This window comes from Triticum dicoccoides, chromosome 4A (assembly GCF_002162155.2).
Source record: "Triticum dicoccoides isolate Atlit2015 ecotype Zavitan chromosome 4A, WEW_v2.0, whole genome shotgun sequence".
NCBI lineage: Eukaryota > Viridiplantae > Streptophyta > Magnoliopsida > Poales > Poaceae > Triticum > Triticum dicoccoides.
In genome coordinates this window covers 510,793,243-510,801,280 of record NC_041386.1, presented here as the reverse complement: position 1 = coordinate 510,801,280, position 8,038 = coordinate 510,793,243, and positions in this window count along the sequence as shown.

Sequence of the window (8,038 nt, the reverse complement as noted above, 5' to 3'; positions counted from 1 at the left end):
GGGTGCTCCATAATTGCAAACAAAGACATGGATGGATAGAGAACTACAATATTAACAAAACATCCTTACTGATCATCCTCAAAAGAGGCACGGATCACTAGGAAACAACATGAACATATGGCATCATGAGATAAACAGATCAAGGACTTAGTGGAAATGCTAAGTCCCTGAAAACAGAATTACCAAGTGCACCACTTTGCAAGCTTGCACTAGTCACCACACACATCACAAAAATACATGGGTTGCACCTCTAGAAAGATGACAAAACCCTTAACAAAACATATGTAGAGCACAGGGGCATATCATGCACACAATAATCATGGCAAAAATGACAAAAAGCTAAACGGAGTAGCAGATCTGACAATTATCTCAAGTAGCCCTCTTCTAACAGCATTTCAGGCATCAAGATGAACTCAAATGAAAATGATGCAATGGAATGAAATGATGTACTCTCTGAGGCGAACATTTTGATATGCTATATGCATGAATCGGAGCTACAGATGCAAAGTTACGGGGCTATGAACAGGAGCATATGGATCTGGAATTTCAGGACTTAGAAGAAAATCACCTAGGGTTTACTGTTCACGGCCAGATCTGGATCGGGGCATGGAAATCAAGGAACGCCGGAATCTTCGCCGGAGTTCGTCGGAGAGGGAGAAGATGGCCGGGGGCGGCCGAATCCGTACGGGAGGCAAGGCCGGGAGGAGGCGGAGGAGCTGGCCGGCTTCGGCGGAGCTCGGCTCCGGCCAGCTAGGTGCGAGGCAGCAGGGAGGCATGCGGTGGCGGCGGCTCCTGCGCGTGGCAGAGCGGCGAGCTCCGGGCAGCCGGAGTTGGCGGCGGCGGCGTCAGGCTGGAGGAGGAAGGCGGGCGCGCGGGGCGCGAGGAGGTGGGCGGCGGACAGGCGGCTACGGGCCGCGGGGGCCCCGGCTGGGCCTCGCGGGCCTCGGCGGCGGCAGCGGCGCGCCATGTGGCAGCTTGCCATTGGTGCGGGCGGGCGGCGGACGGTGTCCGGCCGGCACGGACGTGTCCGGCGCGGTGCGGGGTGGATTTTTAGGGTTAGAGGAAGGGGAAGATCCGCGAATTTCGGGAGGGGACTTTAAATAGAGGTAGAGGGAGCTAGGAGAGTCCAAATGAGGTGCAGTTTTTGGCCACGCGATCGTGATCGAACGCTCTAGATGATGGAGAAGGATTAGGTGGGTTTTGGGCCAAATTGTAGGGGTGTTGGGCTGCAACACACACGAGGCCTTTTCGGTCCCTCGGTTAACCGTTGGAGTATCAAACGAAGTCCAAATGATACGAAACTTGACAGGTGGTCTACCGGTAGTGAACCAAGGCCGCTGGGCAAGTCTCGGTCCAATCCGGAAATTTTTTAATCCCCACACACGAAAGAAAGCTAGAAATGACCACCGAAGGAGAACAAAGTGCCGGAATGCAAAACGGACAACGGGGAAAATGCTCGAATGCATGAGACGAACACGTATGCAAATGCAGTGCACATGATGACATGATATGAGATGCATGACAACGATAACAACACATGGAGACAAAAACCCGAACCCGAGAAAATAAAATAACTTAACGCCTGAAACGGCAAGAGTTGGAGTACAAATTGGTAAAGTTACATCTGGGGTGTTACAACACTCCACCACTACAAAAGGATCTCGTCCCGAGATCTAGGACTGAAAGAACGCCGGGTACTCAGAACGGAGGTGATCCTCATGTTCCCAGGTAGCTTCACGATCGGAATGGTGTGACCACTTGACTTTGAGAAATTTGATTGACTTGTTGCGAGTCTTGCGTTCAGTCTCTTCGAGAATAGCAACTGGGTGCTCACGATAAGAGAGATTTTCTTGGAGCTCAATGTCCTTGAAGTTGACGGTGTGGTCAGGAGTCTTGAAGCACTTTCGAAGCTGAGAGACATGGAACACGTCATGAACATTTGCAAAGTTTGAAGGAAGCTCGAGTTGATAGGCGAGATCGCCTCTCTTGCTGACAATCTTGAAAGGTCCCACGTATCTAGGGGCAAGCTTCCCTTTGATACCGAAGCGACGAGTACCTTTCATAGGAGAGACGCGGAGGTAAACATGATCTCCGATCTCGAAAGCCAAATCACGGTGCTTACTATCATAGTAGCTCTTCTGGCGGGATTGGGCTGCTTTGAGGTTTTCACGAATGACTTTAAACATTTCCTCTGCCTCTGTGATTAAGTCATTACCCAAGAGCCGACGTTCCCCGGTTTCAGACCAGTTGAGAGGGGTATGGCACTTCCTGCCATACCGAATTTCAAATGGGGCCTTGCCCGAACTTGCTTGAAAACTATTGTTGTAGGAGAATTCAGCATAAGGAAGACAATCCTCCCACTTCATGCCGAAGGAGATCACACAATCCCTGAGCATATCTTCAAGAATCTGGTTGACACGCTCGACTTAACCGCTAGTTTGAGGATGGAAAGCTTGCTGAAGCGGATGTTGGTGCCCATGGCCTTCTGAAAAGAATCCCAAAACTTGGAGGTAAAAATGCTGCCACGGTCTGAAGAGATCACTTATGGAATACCGTGCAGAGAGACAATACAAGAGGTATAGAGTTCCGCCAATTGAGCTGCAGTGATCGACTCTTTGATAGGTAGAAAGTGAGCCACTTTGGTGAGTTTGTCAATGACAACGAATATAGCATCATTGCCACGCTTGGACTTTGGAAACCCAGTCACGAAGTCCATCTCAATGTGGTCAAACTTCCATTCTGGAATGGCAAGAGGTTGGAGGAGACCTGCTGGCCTTTGGTGTTCTGCCTTCACTCTTCTGCAGACATCACATTCATTCACGAACTGAGCAATCTCGCGCTTCATTCGAGTCCACCAATAAGCTTGCTTGAGGTCCTGATACATCTTCGTGCTCCCAGGGTGGATGGAGAGGAGAGAATTGTGAGCCTCGTTCAAGATCACTTTATGAAGGTCACCTTTGGGTACAACAATACACTCCTTGAAGAAGAGAGTGTCCTTGTCATCAAGGCGGTAGCACTTGTACTTGGGTTGACTCTTGGCAATCCCAATCTTCACCTTTTTCACCATAGCATCAAGAAGCTGGGCTTGGCGAATCTGGTCTTCCAAGGTAGGAGAGACTTGAAGGTTGGCGAGGAAACCTTGAGGAACAACTTGCAGATTAAGCTTGCGGAAAGCTTCACAAAGCTCGGGTTGATAAGGCTTAAGAATCAGACTGTTGCAATAAGCTTTTCTACTCAATGCGTCAGCAATCACATTGGCTTTGCCTGGAGTATACTCGATACTCGGATTATACTCTTGAATCATTTCGACCCATCGAGTTTGCCTGAGGTTGAGATTAGGCTGAGTGAAGATGTACTTGAGACTCTTGTGGTCAGTGAAAATGTCCAGTTTTCTTCCCAATAGAAGATGTCTCCAAGTCAAAAGAGCGTTCACAACTGCCGCCAACTCGAGATCATAAGTGGGGTAGTTCTTCTCATTGGGCTTCAACTGGCGAGAGGTATAAGCAACAAATTTCTTCTCTTGCATCAACACTGCGCCAAGACCTTGGAGAGAGGCATCACAAAAGACCTCGTACGGCTTGGATTCATCAGGTGGAGTTAGAACTGGAGCAGTGATCAATTTCTCTTTCAAAGTGTTGATAGCAATATCACACTCCGGAGACCAAACGTACTTGACGTGCTTCTGGAGAAGATTTGAGAGAGGCTTCGCGATCTTAGAAAAGTTTTCAACGAATCTTCGGCAATAGCTTGCGAGACCGAGGAAGCTACGGAGTTGCTTCACGTTCTGAGGAGGTTCCCAATTCACAATTGCAGACACCTTCTCAGGATTCACGGCAATGCCCTTGGCAGAGATGATATGACCAAGATAAAGAACCTCATCGAGCCAAAATTCACACTTGGAGAACTTGGCGTAGAACTGATGTTCCCTGAGCTTATCAAGAACCAAACGCAAGTGCTTGGCATGATCTTCCTTGTTCTTGGAGAAAACCAGAATGTCATCGAGATAGACCAAAACGAAGTCATTGGTGTAGGCGTTGAAGATGAAGTTCATCATGCGAGAGAACGTCGGAGGAGCGTTGACGAGACCAAAAGACATGACAGTGTATTCATATGAACCAAAGCTTGTCCTGAAGGCCGTCTTGGGAATATCTTGCTCACGGATTCGAATCTGATGATAACCCATACGGAGATCAAGCTTGGAGAATACTTGGGCGCCTTTGAGTTGTTCGAACAGCTCATTGATGCTGGTAAGTGGGTATTTGTTCTTGATGGTCTTCTTGTTCACTGGACGGTAATCAACACAAAGCCGGTCCGTTCCATCCTTCTTCTTCACAAAAAGAACACCACAACCCCACGGAGAAGAACTAGGCCGGATGAGACCCATTCTTTCTTGAATATCGAGTTGCTTCTTCAGCTCCTTCAACTCTTCAGGTCCGAGCTTGTAAGGACGTTTGCACACAGGTTCCGTGCCAGGCTCAAGATCAATAACGAATTCAACTGGCCGGTGCGGAGGCATTCCTGGAAGCTCTTCTGGAAAGACGTCTTGATATTTGCAAACGACTGGAATTTGCAAGATGGCATCCAATTCACCATTCTCATTGAGAGAAAACAAACGGATGGTATTATCCCGAGCGGCAAAGACAATTACATCCTCAGACGAATGAGTCAATTGAATCTGCCTGGCTGCACAATCAAGATATGCCTTGTGCTTAGAGAATCAATCCATTCCGAGAATAAGATCAATATCCGAGTTACCAAGAACCACCGGAGAAGAGAGAAACTTGTAGTCACCCAATGTGATAGAGATGTCGGGAGCAACCAAACTAGAAGTCAAAAGCTTGCCGGGAGAAACAACTTGCATGACTTTGGGCATGATCTCAGTCTCAACATTGTGCTTCGATGCAAAAGGGCATGACAAAAAGGAATGCGATGCACCCGTGTCATAAAGAACTTTTGCAGGAACATCGTTAATAGGAAGGTTACCCATGATCACATCTGGTGAGTCCTCTGCCTGAGCTGCATTCAGCAAATTGACCTTGGCATGCATGGGGTTATGCTTGACCACATCTGTACTTGCCGATCTGACAGGAGGAGGAGGAGGAAGACGCCTCTGGTTGAAACACTTGTTGGCATAGTGACCCTTCTGTTGGCACTTGTTGCACGTGACCTCTGAAAGCGGATGGTGGTACGGAGCACTCGATCTTGGAGCTTGAGACGAAGTCTTGTTCTGAAAGCCAGGGTTGGGTGGGTGGGAAGAACCACCGCCACCTTTGCTCTTCTGCTGATACGGCTGACGGAACGGAGGAGGAGGAAGCCAATACTTCTGCTGCTTGGCCACTTGAGTAGAGGAAGAAGGAGTAACATCTCTGACTCGCTTCTTGGAAGCATCACACCTCAACTGAGCAGCCTCTTGCTTCAGTGCCATGTTGTAGAACTCATCGTATCTCAAGGGCTCGAAGAGAACAAGAGCGAGCTGGATTTCTTCTCTGAGACCACCCCTGAACTGGTATATCATGCTCTTCTCATCAGGGACGTCCTGCTTGGCAAAGCGGGCGAGCTTATGGAACAACTTGTTGTAGTCATAGACAGACAAAGAGCCTTGCTTCAGGTTGCGGAATTCCTCACGCTTGCTTTCAACCACGCTCTGAGGGATATGATGAGCTCGGAAATCTTGACGGAATTCATCCCAAGTGATAACACGTCCACCTCTGGAATCCTTGTACTGCTGGAACCATTCTGCATCTTGATCTTTGAGTTGGAAGGAAGCGAACTTGACAAAGTCCTCAGGCCTGACGTTACTGCACTCGAAATGCTTGCACAGATCCACAAGCCAATCGTCAGCATCGGTTACCTCAACACAATTGCTGAAAGTCTTTGGCCCATTAGCAAGGAACTGGTTGAGTGTAGCAAAGTGATTCTGATTGTTGCCTTGATTCCCTTGGTTGCCTTGATTGCGCTCTTGAAGAATTTGCATGATCAACTGTGTGTTTGCATTGGTTGCGGCCATCATAGCTTGCCATGCCTCCGGAGGAGGTGGAGGTGGTGGTGGATCAGGATTTGGAGTCGTGCGCGTTGGAGGAGCCATCCTGAAGAGGTTGACATCCATTAGCACATTGACAGACAAATATTGAAGCTGAATCCAACGGAATGAAAATTGCAACATATAATCTTCACATCCGAACAAAATGAACGAATGCATTCCTCTTGAAATGGTCACATATCCATAAATTGAGAAGCCACTTAGAATTAAGGTAGAGAAATAAATCAACAAGGTACAGATCAAGAACGAATAATCGGTAAGAAATCCCAATCTCAAACCAATATCCGTGGAAGAAGAACTAGAGCTACAAGAATTCCCACCTATGAAACTCCCGAACCTTTCTGGTTATGCAATCAGGTGTTGGGGATACAGGGGAAGCATAATATCTCACCCAAACTAGCAAATCCTACATCCAGCTGTATCCATCCTTTAACACATAACCAAGAAACCTTCGGAAACCATCTACCTCAACCTTCGAAAAGCATCTGTTATACAAGTTATGGCGATACTCCCGAACTCCCACCCCAGTACTGGGTGGCGTCGAGGTTATCTCACCAACGAACTGCATAAAAGAGATTTTCGATGTCGGCGTACTAAACTCAGTATTCCAAAATTGCAACTATAAAATTATGATGACAACACCTCAGAGCTCAACTCCCCGGGACACTTCCACAAAACCCCTGACAGGAGGCACCAAGACAATGTTCTCATCATAAAACCATCAGAATGATTCCAAGATACCCGCGTGATCCTAATTTTTTTAGTGAAATTTGAGAAGAGAAGAGTCAAAACTCTACGTCAGGATGCCTTACCAGAGCGATGAGGAGACTGGGAAGTAAAAAGAATTCCTAAACTCTCCGATATATAATTCCTAATGACTCAAAACATTTTTCTAGACACAACTTGGCTGCTAAAAACGATCAAGCAATGGGGCTCCTAAGGTCGGGGAAGGCTCTGATTACCAACTTGTAACACCCTCGATGCGACTATAGCTCCCACGTGTCGAGGCACGACTTAGAGACATAATCGCATTGAAGGCAGATGTCGCAAGTTAGGCAATCTTCACAACATCCCATGTAATATAAATAATAAAGGGGAGATAACATAGTTGGCTTACACTCGCCACGTCAATCAAGTACATAAATAACATTACATCATCCAAACACTCATGGCCCGACTACGGCGCCAAAATAAAAGAGAACCCAACATGCGACACGGTCCCGATCACCCCCAACTGGGCACCACTACTGATCATCCGGAAAGGAGACATAGTAATGTTGAGAGTCCTCGTCGAACTCCCACTTGAGCTCAAGCGCGTCTCCAGGAGCGGAATCATCAGGCCCTGCATCTGGTGTGATAGTAATCTATGAGCCATAGGGACTCAGCAATCTCGCACCCTCGCGATCAAGACTATTTAAGCTTATAGGTATGGCAAGGTAAATATATGTGGAGCTGCAGCAAGCGACTAGCAAAATATGGTGGCTATCCTTTTCGCAAAAGAGAGCGAGAAGAGGAGGCAAAGCGCGAGCGAGAAACTAGAGAGCAACCTGCGCAAACATTAGTCCAACACCGTGTCCACTTTCCGGACTCCGCCGAGAAGAGGCCATCACGGTAACACACTCAGTTGGTTCATTTTAATTAAGTTAAGGTTCAAGTTATCTACAACCGGACATTAACAAATTCCCATCTGCCCATAACCGCGGGCACGGCTTTCGAAAGTTCAAATCCCTGCAGGGGAGTCCCAACTTAGCCCATGACAAGCTCCCACGGTCAATGAAGGAATAGACCTCCTCCCAAGATGTTCTGATCAGACTCGGTATCTCGGTTACTCAAGACACTTCGACAGGTTAAAACAAGACCAGCAACACTGCCCGAATGTGCCGACAAATCCCAATAGGAGCTGCACATATCTCGTTCTCAGGGCACACTCAGATGAGACATCCTACGAGTAAAACCAACCCTCAAGTTGCCCCGAGGTGGCCCCGCAGTCTACTCAGT